The sequence below is a fragment of the Oratosquilla oratoria genome, chromosome 4 (assembly GCF_046742065.1).
Source record: "Oratosquilla oratoria isolate Oo_2021 chromosome 4, ASM4674206v1, whole genome shotgun sequence".
Lineage (NCBI taxonomy): Eukaryota > Metazoa > Arthropoda > Malacostraca > Stomatopoda > Squillidae > Oratosquilla > Oratosquilla oratoria.
In genome coordinates, this window is record NC_134780.1 from 5,130,197 (window position 1) to 5,145,652 (window position 15,456).

Genomic DNA, 15,456 nt, shown 5'->3' on the forward strand with positions numbered 1-15,456 from the left:
GCCGCCATAAGTTTAGACGCGATAATGCTGACGTCAATCCTTATCTCACAAATAATCCGAGCGTGCCAGATATTTTTTCGTATGCCTGGCAGCGAGAACAAGGTTGGCTGCCACCAGGGCATGCAGTGTTTCCAGGCTCGGTGCTGTTTGAGATTCGAGAGGGGGAGGGTTATGCTTTCTGGAGCTCCGCGCTTTGCCTTCGATTTTACGTAAATTCTCAGTGGTTTGGGGTCCGTGTTGCTGCCTATGGGTAGTGGACGTGAAATCGAACGTGACGAGATTGCTGCTGTAGTGGGCCCGTTTAAGGCAGGGCATTCTGAGAAGGAAACCTCTGAAAATAGTTACAGTGTGTTCAGTACAACGCTGGTTGTTACGTTTCAAGGATATGTATATATATATATATATATATATATACACACATATATATGTATATATATATATGTATGTATGTATGTACAACACTGAATGGGTCCCAGTGAACAGATATACATTTTTATCAACCACAATACATTTTAATTCTAATCCCATCTACATCGAGAGAGACTCGAGGAGGCCAACATGCAGAAATTGAAACTTGGTACGACCAAGGACTCGAACCTGGGCTAGCACGTGGCAAGTGTTAGTGACATAACCGATTGCGCTATCGGTTAAGTTACTAACATTTGTCACTTGCTAGCCCAGGTTCGAGTCCGTGGGCGTACTACGTATCGATTTATGCATGCTGGCCTCCTCGAGTCTCTCGACGTAAATGGCTTAGAATTAAAGTGTATTGTGGCTGATATTATATATATATATATATATATATATATATATATATATATATATATATATATGCTAATAAGAACACGGGTATGTGTGTTCACTTATGCAAAGTAGACCACTTGGAAAAAGAAACTAACGAAGCAGAGCGCTTTCGTATATTACATCTTCAATGCAAAAAGTACATAGTGATAGAAATGCATAGATTATATATACATGGAAAAAGGAACAAGGACAGTTTGAATAAGGGTATCGGACAATTACCCCCTGGAAGGCGGAAGGTCAATGTCAGTACACTAATGATGGTGGGGCGACATCAGGTCACAGTCGCAAGGGTCAATGCGTCCACTAATGATGGTAGGACGGCATTAGGTCACAGTCGCAGGGTTACATTTTACCTGATATTATTTTGCTTATTTCTTGACAGATAAAATTATCAAGTTTATATAAGCCCTTGTGTAGGTTGGTATTTTGATCTCTGGTGGTATGAATCAAACTACACTATTAAGTTTCATGCTATTATGTTGTTAATTGCCTGGGCATTACCCCAATCAACTGGATGATTATTTAATTCAATATGCTTGAATATTCCACTAGAATTATTGCCATCCCTAACATTTTTCTTGTGTTGTTCAATTCTAATGTTTAAGGGTTTGGCAGTTTGACCTATGTAAAATTGATTACACATTTTGCAAGGAATTTTATAAATGCATCCTTTTTCAATTTCAATACTATTGTTGAAGTTTTACTGTACTATCATTTTGAAAAAGTACCTTTCCGTTAAATCTTTTTAATAATTCTGTGACAGAATTATTAAAAAGATTTAACGTAAAGGTAGTTTTTAAAAATGATAACACAGTAAATATATATATATATATATATGTTTATATGTAAATATATATATATATGATATATATATATGTATATATATTATATATATATGTATATATATATGTGTGTGTGTGTGTGTTTGTATATGTGTGTGTGTGTGTGTGTGTGTGTGTGTGTGTGTGTGTGTGTGTGTGTGTGTGTGTGTGTAGTATCCAAGAGTACAGACTTATTTTTCTTCTTTTTCCTCCTCTTTTTCTTCCCCTTGTACCTCCTTGTCCTCCTGCAGACACCAAAAGTATTTCCCTCTTGTTCTGCCTGTGGCTTCTGCAGATATCGTGAGGTTCACACGAAAGAGAGAAGAAAAAGAGAGGAGTAGGAAGAGAGCACTCGGAGAGCTCTTCTTGGTTATAGCAACGGCACAATGCATTGTGGGTAACCACCGTTGCTCTTTTTTCCGTATTCTTTTTCTCCGTATTCATCCACTTCATCCTCTTCCTCTCCTTCATCATTTCTTCATCCACTTCCTTTTCTTCCTTTTCCTTTTCTTCCTCTTCTTCATCTTCTTCATTCACTTTTTCCTCTTCTTCGTCATCCTCTTTTTCATCTTTTTCTTCTTCATTCTCTTCATCTTTCTCTTGTTCTTCATCCTCTTCCTCTTCTTCTTCATCCTCTTCTTTTCCTTCTCCGTTCTCTTCTTCTTCGTCTTTTTCTTCTTAGCGGTCACAGCTTCTCATGTAGCACACCTTCAGCGGTGACAGCTCCCCCCTCTCTCCCCCTCTCCCCCCTCTCTTACCCCGCTCTCTTCCCCCTGTCTTACCCTGCTCTCTCCCCCCTCTCTTCCCCCTCTTTCTTCCGCTCTCTCCCCCCTCTTTTCCCCGATCTCTCCCCCTCTCTTCCCCCCTTTCTTCCCCCCTCTCTTCCCCCGCGCCCACCACAGCCCGCAGCCTCAGCAATTCCTGTTGTTCATGAGATTATCTTTTATTCTATCTTTACTTTTTATCTATTTTTTTACTTTGTGTGTCTGTTGATTTTCTTTTGATTATTTATTCTTTTATTTATTCGTTTTATAATATTTTTTCTTTTATTTTATTTTTTTAATTTCATTTGTTTATTTTATTCATTTTTTATTTACTCGTTTTATAATTAATTTTTGTTTGTTTCTATTTCACTTCTTTTTATTTAGTTTATATTATTTAATTGTGTATATATATATATATATATATATATATATATATATATATATTGTATATTTTATTTAATTCAAAATCATTGATTTATTTGTTTTTTATTAATTTTGATTTTATTTGATATTTCATATTTTATTAATCGATTGACTATTTGTAATATATTCTTATTTTATTTGATTAATTTTTGTATATATATATATATATATATTTTTTTTTTGTCTGATTTGACCTCGTTATTTTTTTTTTATTATTATTTTGGTAATGCAGTCTTTAAATAATAAATTAATAAAAGAAATAAACAAATAAAATAAGAATAAAACAGTCCATGACACCGTGCCCCCCGCCCCCAAGAAAATCGATACAAGAACAGGTCGGTTCACTGCCCATGTCTGTGGTTGTCCCCTTTTCATTTGGGAGCAACCCGTTCCACGACATGATTCATCTCACGGGGAACTCACGAAGGAGGGGGGGGGGGGAGTGGCGGGAGAGAGAGATGGGGGGAGAGAGGGGGGAGAGCGACCAGAATACGTCATGTGCCTCCCTGCCTGCTTTCCTCGCCCACTCCCCCCACCCCCACCCCCGCATCATAAGTTAGCTTCAAAACCCCACACCACTTCTGGGGTGAATGTCGCCCCTCCTCCTCCTCCTCCTCCTCCTCCTCCTCCTCCTCCTCCTCCTCCTCCTCCTCCTCCTCCTCCTCCTCCTCCTCCTCCTCCTCCTCTTTCTCCTCCTCCTCCTCCTTCTCTTTCTCCTCCTCCTCCTCCTCCTCCTCACCATCAGCATCCACCAACCCCACTCTCTCCCCTTCCTTCTCTTCCTTCACCACCTCTTCTCCTCCTCTTCATCTTCCTCCACCTCCTCCTTCTCCTCCTCCTCCCTCCCCTTTCTCCTCTTCACCCTCCTCCACCTTCTCCTTCTCCTCCTCCTCCCTCCCCTTTCTCCTCTTCCTTTACCAACTATTCCCCTCATCATCTCCTCCTCCACCCCCTCTTCCTCCCCTGTTCCTTCTCTTCCTTCACCACCTCTTCTCCTCCTCCTCCTCCTCCTCCACCTCCTCCTCCCCCTCCCCTTTCTCCTCTTCCTTTATCAACTATTCCCCCTCGTCATCTCCTCCTCTTCCTCCCGTGTTCCTCTACTTTCACCACCTCTTCTCCACGTCATATTCTCCTCCTCCTCCTCCTCCAACATCCCCTCTCCTTCATCCTCCGCTTCCTCTTCACCACCTCTTCCCATCGTCATCGTCTTCTCTCCTCTCTTTCCACTCTTCCTCCACCTCCCACTCTTCCCCCTCCTTTCCTCCTTCCCTCCATCCACCCCCTCTCCCTCCCTCCTACTGTTTCTCCCTCCCCCTCCTCTTCCTTCACCACCTCTTCTCCTCGTCATATTCTCCTCTTCTTCCTCCTCCTCCTCCTCCTCTTCCTCCTCCTCCCGGCCTGCGGGCCTGGCTGGCTCGATTGGAAGCAGTATATCTTGCGGGGACCTGGAACTTTTGGAATTTGGCCAATGGAAACCGGCAATCACGAGTTATACGCTCGCAACTTTGGCAGGAAAAAATAGGAGGAGGCGGAGGAGGAGGAGGAGGAAGGGAAGGAGGAGGAGGGGGAGGAGGTGGAGAGCTCGTAAGTGTTGTGTATGAAGTTTTCGTGGGAAACTGTCCTTGCTTTGTGTAAATGGTTATATATATATATATATATATATATATATATATATATATATATATATATATGTATATGTATATATGTATACGTATATGTATATATATATATATATATATATGTATGTATATATATATATATAAATGTATGTATATATGTATATATATATGTATGTATATATATGTATGTATATATATGTATGTATATATGTATGTATATGTATATATATGTATGTATATATGTATGTATATATATATATATGTATGTATATATATATATATATGTATGTATATATATATATATATATTATATATGTATATGATATATATGTATATATGTATATATGTATATATGCATATATATGTATATATATACATGTATAGATATATGTATATATATATGTATATGTATATATATGTATATATATGCATATGTATATATATATGCATGTATATATGTATGTATGTAAATATATGTATACATGTATATATATGTGTATATATATGTGAATATGTATATATGCGTATGTATATATATGTGTGTATATATATGTATATATATGTATATATATGTATATATGTGTGTGTATATATATGTATATATATGTATGTATATATGTATATATGAATATATAAATATATATATGATTCGGTTTAACGTCACGAACTCCACCCTATCATGAGGTTAGGACGGTTCTCCTTACAGGGGACTTTGCCACATTGAATTGAATGAACCATGCCCTTGGTCCAACTCGCGGGCGGCAGCGAGTGAACTGTCGTCACCTCGACCTCCACCGCAAGTAGCGACGCTCTAACCCACTTGAGTTATATGTATGAGGATCGGCTGCTTATAGGATTCGAGTAATGGTTTTGTTTCAGTGAAGAAGACCCGAGTTCGAGTCTAACAGCAGATACCGCAGACTGGGTTGTGTTGGATGTCAGGGTACGTAGGGCACAGGTGGTGGTCTCAGGATCACTCTCCCTCTCTCTCTCTCTCTCTCTCTCTCTCTCTCTCTCTCTCTCTCTCTCTCTCTCTCTCTCTCTCTCTCTCTCTCTCTCTGTAGTTCCTGCTTGTCATACCAGTAGTATTGGAAATTCTCCTCCTCCTCCTCCTCCTCCTCCTCCTCCTCCTCCTTGTCCTTCGTACTTCACTATCTCTCTTTTCGCTTCTTCTCTTTCTCTTCCCTTAATTTTTTCTTCCTCCTCTTCTTCTTCCTCCTTTCCCTCCTCCTTCTTTCCCTCCTCCTCCGTTCCTTCCTCCTTCTTTCCCTCCTCCTCCGTTCCTTCCTCCTCCTTTCTCCTCCTCCCGTCGCCTCCTTTTCTCTCCCCCTCTTTCTCTCTTCTCTTCCTTCACTTCCTCCTCCTCCCCCTTCTCCTCCTTTTCCTCCTCCTCCCGTCTCCTCCTCACCCTTATCCTCCCTTCTCCTCCTCATCCTCCTCCCTTCTCCTCCGTCTCATCCTCCTCCCTTCGCCTCCTTCTCTTCCTCCTCCCTTCTCCTTTCCTTCCTCTTCCTTTCACCTCCCCCTCCTCCTCTCCTTCTTCCTCCTCCCCTTGTTCAAATTCCTCCTCCTCTTCCTCCTCCTCACCATCATCATCTTCCTTCACATCATCGATCACCCTCTCTTCCTCAGCATCTTCCTCCTCCTCCTCCTCCTCCTCCTCCTCCTCTTTTTCCTCCAGCTCTTCATCTCCCTCTTCTTCCTGTCTTCCTCTCTGGAACCCTCCTTGTTGTTGTTATTGATGTTATTTATTAGTATTTTTTATTATATTATTACATTGTGATGATTATGTTATTATTATTATTATTGCTATTATTTTTGGTTATTGTAATTACTATTATTGCTGTTGTTATTATCGCTGTTATTGTTATCGTCATGGTGAAACCGCACAGCTGCCAACCCAAATTGGCCTCTTTCACCTAAATTGCCCCCTTTTCCCGCAATTCAGGTCGCGACGCCTCCGCGCTTGCATACGTCATCCACACATTTTCTCATCCGCCCTAGACACGCGTCTGCATAAAAAAAAAAAAATGTTCGGCTTGTGGGTTTTATTTTATTTATTCTTTTTTTATTATACTTTTCCGTGGGGGCGAAACTGTAGGCATCTGTCTGTCTTTGTTTTCTTATCTGTCTGTCTGTCTGTTTTTGTTTTCTTGTCTGTCTGTATGTCTGTTTTTGTTTTCTTGTCTGTTTGCCTGTATGTTTGCGTGACTGACTGACTCTGTTTTCTCACCTGCTTGACTGTCTATGCGTATGTCTGTCTGTTTTTCTCACCTGCCTGTCAGTCTGTCTCTTTGTCTCAACTTACCTGTTTGTCCTCGTATCTGTTTGCCTGTCTGTCTGTCAGTCTATTGACCTGTTGGCCATCCACCTTGGCTACCTGCTTCTCTGCCTGTCTGCTGTCCTGCTTGCTTACCTGCTTGCCTGCTCCACGAGAAGGACAATGAAACGGAGTCAAAAGATTGAATAGATTACAGAAGCCAACAATTTTTTTTTTTTTTTTTTTTTTTTTTTTTTTTTTTTTTTTTTTTTTTTTTTTTTTTTTTTTTTTTTTTTTTTTTTTTTTTTTTTTTTTTTTTTTTTGCTGACTAAAGTTTAGGAGTTGTTCTTGGGTAATTTGGAGTCACTGAGGTTGAAAATGACAGCAATTTAATTCTATCACGTCAATTTTTACATCTATGGGCTGGTCCATATTGGCCCCACCTGTAGCCGCAAGAGAGGTTCTAGCTAATCTGTTTAGATATATACTCAGCCACATTCAGAAGCAAAAATATATTTCATCTAATTATCCAGTTTTCTCCCATATTAGATTGATTTCATGAAATAATACCGTAGTTTACTACCATGACCTCAATACGGAGGAAGTATTTGAATTCGCCTGACTCATTTTGTTATATATGCGGGATTTTTACAGTGCCAAGTCAGAGAATGAACATTAGTAAGTTTGTGAAAAGAGCATACTTGGCTTATTTTAAGCTCAAAATTAGTGATCAGGATAAATCATGGGGTCCGCAAGTTGTCAACTTGTGTAAACCATATGTCGAAAATCATCGCCAATGGACAAAGGGCAGAAGTAGACAACTATCATTTGGCATTCCTATGGTGTTTTTGATGGGATAAAAATATAAAAGTTTATGAAATGTCAAAACTTCTCAAGCTCGATGACTAACGTAGAAAAAAAGAGCATGGAGTGTATATGTGGCTGTTGTGAAATGATTTTTAGGGAATACAAAGGCAGCAAACTACAAGGATTTGGTGGAGATGTTGCTTAATAGCTTACATGTTTTAGACTGCAACATGAGCATAAAAGCTAATTTTCTCTAGATCCATCTCAATAAATTTCCTGCTAATCTTGGAGACGTGAGCGATGAACATGGCGAGCGTTTTCGTCAAGATATCAAGGTTATGGAGGAGGGATATCAAAGTCGATGGAACACGCATATGATAGCCGACTACTGTTGGAGCACTCAAAGAGACTGTGTAGACATGAAAATCTCCAAACGCTCCCGTAAGTGGAAGTTCATTCCATGAATATGTAGTTCGTGTACAGTTGTGCTTGTTTTATCCGTCATGTTTGAGAATTGGGTTTATTCAATGAAAGGTGATGCTATCTTGTATTTCACTTATTTTAAATCCTATTGACATCGTAACTTATGTTTTTAAGATCGAGGACTTATTATGCTGACCAAGTAATTATTATGCATTATTTATGTATTATATCATAAAATAAGGATATGCTATAGAACAAAAATGGATACTTTATTTGAAACCAGCAACTAAAGATTAGTTAAAAACAACCCAATAACCTAAGTCAGCAAACAGTGTGTTGCCCAGTGTTATTAATAGATCACAGGCTCTTTCTCTTTGCCTTTCTGTCTGTCTCTCTTTCCCTATCTCTCTCTCTCTCTCTCTCTCTCTCTCTCTCTCTCTCTCTCTCTCTCTCTCTCTCTCTCTCTCTCTCTCTCTCTCTCTCTCTCTCTCTCTCTCTCTCTCGGCCTGCATATGGAATGATACCCTTAAGAAAAGAAAGTGAATAAAATTAATTAATTAGTTAATTATTAAATGGGTCATTTTCGAATGTCGCTATATGATATTAGTCATCTGAGGGGATGAGGGGGATTGGGGGAGAAGGGGGGACTGTTTCCCTTTCTCTTCCTCCTCCCCTTCTTCCGTTTCTCCTTCTCCTCCTCCTCCGCTATCTCCTCTTCCTCGCCAACTTTCTCTTCCTTATTTTGCTTCTGTTCTTTCTCATCTTCCTCACCCTCTTTCTCCTCCTCCATCCTCATCCTCCTCTTCCTATCCCTCCTCCTCCTTCTCCTCTTCCTCTTTACTTCTATTTTCTCTTCCCCTGTCTCATCCACCTATTTTTTCCTCCTCCGCCTCCACCTCTTCCTCCACCTCTTCCTCTTCCTCTTACCCCCTTCTCCTCCACCGTCTCCTCATTCCCCCCGTCCTCCTCCTCCTCCATATCTTCCTCTCCCCTAACTCCTCCTCCTCCTCCTCGCTTCCTCCTCCTCTTCCTCCTCCCCTTCCTCTTGCTCTCCTGCTGGGGAAGGACAGTGACCTCGGCCGACCGCGCGAGGCTAGGTCGACGACAGCGGCGCTGTTGGTGAACGCCTCTTCACACACACACACACACACACACACACACACACACACACACACACATATATATATATATATATAAACACACAAATATATATATATATATATATATACATACACACACACACAACACACACACCACACCACACACACACACACACACACACACACTCAGCTGTCGATCACAAATCCGACACGTGATTCAGGACAGTGGTGAATCACACACACGTGCATTACCCATAGATTGGTCCATGTACGAGCTTTGACCTCTCATCCTTCCATGAAGGGTAATAGTTGTCTATCAAAAGCCCAGCACGTCATTCAATGCCGTTTTGAATTACACTCCTGCTAATTCAGCGTTCAAAGTTCGATCCCCGCCCAGGGCTGAAAAGTATTATAATGCATGCTGGTACCCCCGTTCTGTTGGGCAAGGAGTAGTGTGCGTGCGTGTGTGTGTGTGTGTGTGTGTGTGTGTGTGTGTGTGTGTGTGTGTGTGTGTGTGTGTGTGAAAGGTCAGCATTTTTCATCGATTGGGCTGTATATGAACTCTGATTTCTCATCCGGGAGGCTAATAGCTGTCGATCACGAGTCAAACACAATTCAGGGATACGTGCTGAAGAAATGGGACATCTGTTTGATCGTTTAAAATTCGGTAGTGGAAAAACATCTGCCAGGATAAGGAAGGATAGGAAATCTGGTAAAAGGACTGGTTTAACAAAAGATGTGAGATAGTAAAGAAAAATTAATAGAAAATAAATAAAGATAAAAAGCGGACGTGGGAAAAGTAGAAAGAGAATTGACAAAAACAATTCAAAATTACAAGGAAACCAGTATGAAATAAGCGAAAAACTGACATTATTAAAAACAAAAAACGAACCAAAATTGTTCCTTGTATTTATTAATAGGAAAAGTGCTGTGTCTTGCTGCATTGCTTCTTACTCAGGCGGTGGGCAGGAGACAGGGATGACCTTTCATCCACGAGGAGCTAAGAGGTGGATGGGAGTGGAATGGGTGGGAGTGGGTGTGTCTTTGACTTGGTTACCCCCTTATTAGGGGGAAAAAGCCCTTTTTATATAGATAAAATGTAAATGTGAATTGGATTTCTTCTATACATTTGATAGTGAATTGAGTCACAGGGAAGGAATCGCTAGGCTGAAAGTAGATGTTTTTTTTGAAGACGCGGAAATGCAAAATGAAATGCAAAGGTTTGTGTTTATCAAGGAAAGTGACTTTGATGAGGGAGAAGAAGTAACAAATGTAATGTAAATGTGATATAATGTTGTTGTAAAAATTGTAATGCTCAATGTTTTGAAGTGATAGTGGATGGCAGATGTGGACTTCATAAAAAAAGAAAAAAAATGAAACGTTGCACTACTAATTACGTTTCTGGTCCACTGACGAATGGCTAAAAATTGGAAGAGAGAATGAAAGAGAGAAACTACAAGGCTGTGGGGCCTGATAGGCTCTCAAATTTGATACAATTTAGAGAATATCTGGTGGATTGAATTCACGAGTTATATGTTCATTAGAAGAAGGAAAAGTGCGGAGAGATTGAGAAAAGACCAATGCGGTTCCAATTTACAAAGGAAGAAACAAAGTGGAAATCCTGAATTACAGACTTGTGCCTTTGATTCGTATGAGAGGCAACATGTATGAGAGAGGGTGAGAGAGAGAGAGAGAGAGAGAATATTTGGAAGAGTTGGAGATATTGGCAGATAGCCCAATTTGGATTCGGAAAAGGAAAGACACGTATTGTTTAGTTTTTGCTTCGGAACCGAGAGTTAGGCTACAAGAGGAATATGGTGACTGGGTGGATCGTGTATACATGGATGTCAAGAATTCGTCTTTTCAACACAGATGCATTGATGTCCACAATATGGAAGACCGCATAAGCGGATTTGAAGCAAATTTTGACCGATGGCAACACGGACGAAACACCACGAATATAACTCCTCTCCTGTTCATTACAGTTAAATACGATTGGGTAAAATGTACACAGACACACAGTACAGTGCGACAATTTAAGGTCAGAAGATGGGACCCTACGAGTATACCGCGCAGAGATAGCTTCAATATTCCAATCTAGAAATTGTATTATTCTAATGAAGGAAATCTATATTTCTATCCTGTGTTGCGGAAAGATAGACACGAATCGTCACCCTTTTTCATCAATTAACAAGCCAACCCCCTCCCCCTCCCATCCACCCTCTTCTAGAACACGAGGCTTTATTTTCTCTCCCTGTGTCTGTCTGTATCTCTGTCTGTATGTGTTTCTCTCTCTCCCTCTCTTTCCTTCTCTCTCTTTCCCTCCCTCTCTTTCCCTTTCTCTCTCCTCTCTCCTCTCTCTCCCCTTCCCTCTCTCTTTGTGTCTCACACACTCTCTCTCTCTCTGTGTCTGTCCGTATCTCTGTCTGTGTTTCTCTCTCTCTCTCTCTCTCTTTCCTTCCCTCCCTATCTTTCCCTTTCTCTCTCCTCTCTCCTCTCTCCCCTTCTCTCTCTCTTTGCCTCTCACACACTCTCTCTCTCTCTCTCTGTCTCTGTCTCGTTGATATACGACATAGTAACAGGTGCCCCAACACCTGCTATAGGACGGCCTTGCCACGTTCACAAGGTTACCCCGTAGGTGCCCAGCAGGTGTTTCAACATGTGTTCCTACTCGGTGAGTCGAGCACTTTAACAAGTCGACTATCGCAAACTCCCATTCCCCCCACTTTCACCCCCTTCCCCCCACTCTCCTCCCTATACCTCCCCCTCCCTCCCTCCCTCCCTTCCCAGGCTGAGCGAGATGGGTGGTTGAATTGCAAAATGCAACTTGCATTTAATTGCAGACAGACCCCGGGCGTTCTTGTTGCAGAGAATCCTTCCCCCTCTCCTCCCCTCCCCCCTCTTCCCCCTCCCCACCCCGCACCCTCCCCCCAAAAAAAATCTTCAAAATTCTCCACCGAACCAGGTCGCCGGTATGAAAAGCCCTTCAATACAGTCACGCTCTCGATCAATTTCATTCATTCTACAGACGATGATATTCGCTTAAGAGAGCAGACCGAGGCCTGAACGGGGTCTGTTGGGGTCGGGACCCCCCCCCCACAAGGGGAGCGCCCGCCCCCTTGGTCACCTAAACTAAGTTCGTCTTTAGGGGGATTTTAATCGAATAAGGTGGTTAGCGTGTCGAAGAGGTTAATATTGGATCTTTTGGGAACGGTACGAGTTCGCTTGTTTATCGTCAGGACCATTGAGCGTACATCAAGGAGGGGGCAGAGGGGGACATGGGGGGAGAGGGGGACTTGGAGGACATGGGGGAGAGGGGGGACTTGAAGGACATGAGGGAGACTTGGAGGACATGGGGGAGAGGGGGAGACTTGGAGGACATGGGGGGAGAGGGGGACTTAGAGGAGAGGGGGGCTTAGAGGACATGGGGGGAGAGGGAGACTTCGAGAACATGGGGGAGAGGGGGACTTGGAGTGAAAGGGGACGGGAGTGGGGGAGGGGAACTGGGGGATATGGGGGAGGGGAGGAGGACTAGGGACGAGAGGGGGGATTAGAGGGAGAGGGGTTGGGGCACTTGGGGATGGGGGAGAGGTAGCATGCTTGGCTTGTGATTAAACAAGGGTTCGAGACTTAGTGGTAGTTATTTAATCACACACACACACACACACACACATATATATATATATATATATATATATATATTTTTTTTTTTTCTCTCTCTTTAATTCTAAGCCATCAACATGTATGCCTCCTCGAGTTTCTCGATGTTGATGGCTTAGAATTAAGGTGAAAGGTGGTTGATAAATGTAAATGTGTTCACTGGGACCCATTTACTGTGATCCATTCACTGTTGTACAAATACTTTCCCGCGTTACATACTTACCAATTGTATTATCATGGTGGAGGTGAGTTGAACGCAAAATTTCGTGTATGTGTAACGTGAGCATACAAATATATAAGAGAAGTTGCGCTCAACTTATATCTCTCTTGATAGTGTAATCGGTTAAGTCACTGTCACTTGTTACGTGCTAGCGGAGGTTCGAACCCTTAGCTTACCACGTATCCATTTCTGCATGTATGCCTCCTCGAGTCTCTTGATGTTGATGGCTTAGAATTAAAGTGATTTGTGGTTGGTAAATGTAAATCTGTTCACTGGGACCTATTCAGTGTTGTTCATATATATATATATATATATATATATAATATATATATATAATATATACATACACACACACAGATACACATACTCGTACGTAACGGCGATTTCTGCTCAGCATTAGTGATTGGGAAGGCATAGACGGGACCCTACGAGTATAGCTCTTTTCTTGTATATCAAGGCAAATACATCAATGCACACACACGCCTCAGACTCCAAAAGAGATCATAAAGTTATGTAATGTCATTGTCCCTTTGGTCAAATTTGACCGCACGCGGCTCTGTAGTTAGTCCTTCCCTTGTTTTGGCCTTGTTTGGTTGTTTGTTGTCACAAGTGTGGTGTAGTCAGTCAGTTCTAACTTGAGCCCTTCGGCGTGGGCCGGAGAAACCCCCATTGTTGACAGATCCAGCGATGACCCGTGCGTAGCGATCTGTCTTATTGTTAGTCTGTACCGTATCTAACTGTATTAATGGTAACGGTGGCTGTGGGTTTCAGGGAAAGGCAATGATTCTAATTGACTTGGCAAAATGGCTCATGTATGTAAAGATATATATATATATATACAGAGAGGTAGCGAGCCCCTCTGAGGAGAGTGATGCAGTGATGTGGCGCTAGCGCGGCCTCACCGAGCCTGGCGCAGGGCTCAAATTAAAATCGATAGAGTATGGTACTATTCCTGAGGTGAATTGCTTCGCTTTATGTATTCATCTATTATTCATAGTATTTATTATTATTTATTGATGTTAACATTATCTTATTCTATTTCATTTTAATATGTAAGTGTGCAATCCTGCAAGAGGCAACTGTCCAACACAGAACAAGGTTAAGAAAGAGGGGGAGAGAGAGAAAGAGAAATAAAAAGTAAAAGAAGAGTAGAAAATAAAAGTTCTTAGTGGTACGGAGCTGCCTAGTATAGGCCTTATGGTCTCTTGCAGTCTCCTTCATTCTTATGTTCTTATGTTATGTATGTAGTACCTGGTAACAATCTTTGTTATCTTATTAATCAATTTATTATACTTATGTTTTATTTATTCCTGTTTTATTTTATTTATTCATTTATTACGAATAAAAGAGAAAAAGGAGAGAAATAATCTTGATAGTACTGGTATCTGGCAACAATTTTTATTTTATATTAATTTGTTTATCTATTTATTTTATTTTTATTTTCCCATGCAAGGGCAGAATCCAGCAACCCCCAATAGACTCGGAGCGGTATCAACCAATCACAATTACCATTCACAGCATTCCTCGCTCCAGCGTGAGGGTTGCCAGCTAGTGTCGTCCAATCGTGGACTCTGCTGCAGGTGCTCTCTTTAGACTCAGAGAGAGAGAGAGGGAGAGAGAGAGAGAGACTGCGAGAGAGAAAAGCAGAGACAGAAAGAGGGAGTACCCGTATTGAGAGGTAGAGAGGGAGAGAGAGAGAGAGAGACTGCGAGAGAGAAAAGCAGAGACAGAAAGAGGGAGTACCCGTATTGAGAGGTAGAGAGAGAGAGAGAGAGAGAGAGAGAGGCAGAGACGATGAGGATGTATCTGTATCCAGAGATGGGTAGAGACGGGAAGTGGAAAGCACCCGTATTTAGAGAGGGAGAGAGAAAGAGAGAGAGGGAGGGGAAGAGAAGGGACGGGGGGATCACTTGTATTGACAGAGAGGGGGGAGAGAAAGAGAGTAGGGGGAGCACCCCTATTGAGAGAGAAAGAGAGAGAGAGAGGGAGGATGTGGATTCCTACAATCCAGGAATCTTCCACAGGGAGGGGGGGGGCTCGGGGGCTAGAGCGCCCATCTCTCTCTCTCTCTCTCTCTCTCTCTCTCTCTCTCTCTCTCTCTCTCTCTCTCTCTCTCTCTCTCTCTCTCTCTCTCTCTCTCTCTCTCTCTCTCTCTCTCTCTCTCTCTCTCTCTCTCTCTCTCTCTCTCTCTCTCTCTCTCTCTCTCTCTCTCTCTCTTTTTTTTTGCTTGGGTGATTGTTTGGCATTGTTCATGTTGTGTCTTTGTTATATTTATTTGCTTGATTACTCGGTATTGTCTGGTTGGTATGTTACGTATTTTGTATTGCCAATCATTGTTCCATACGGTAGTGCATATGATTGCTTGCTTGTAGTCGGAGCTTCCGGTAAGAAAGAATGTCCGGAACTTCCGTGATGGAAGCAATCTGGGGAAGACCCGGATGCCGACGACAAGGTCATAATAATGACAGGGCGCAAAAGAGAGAGAGAGAGAGAGAGAGGAAGGAAATGAGAGAGAGATGTGGTGGGTGAGTGAGGGAAAAGAAAAGAGAGGAGGA

The 15,456-nt window shown here is 41.9% G+C and overlaps 1 protein-coding gene across 2 annotated transcripts in view; it reads left to right on the forward strand.

Moving 5' to 3' along the window:
- Window positions 1-15,456, forward strand: part of LOC143024604 (protein O-linked-mannose beta-1,2-N-acetylglucosaminyltransferase 1-like) — a 570,350-nt gene that overhangs the window by 106,060 nt on the left and 448,834 nt on the right. The gene's annotated exons all lie outside the window — the stretch shown is intronic.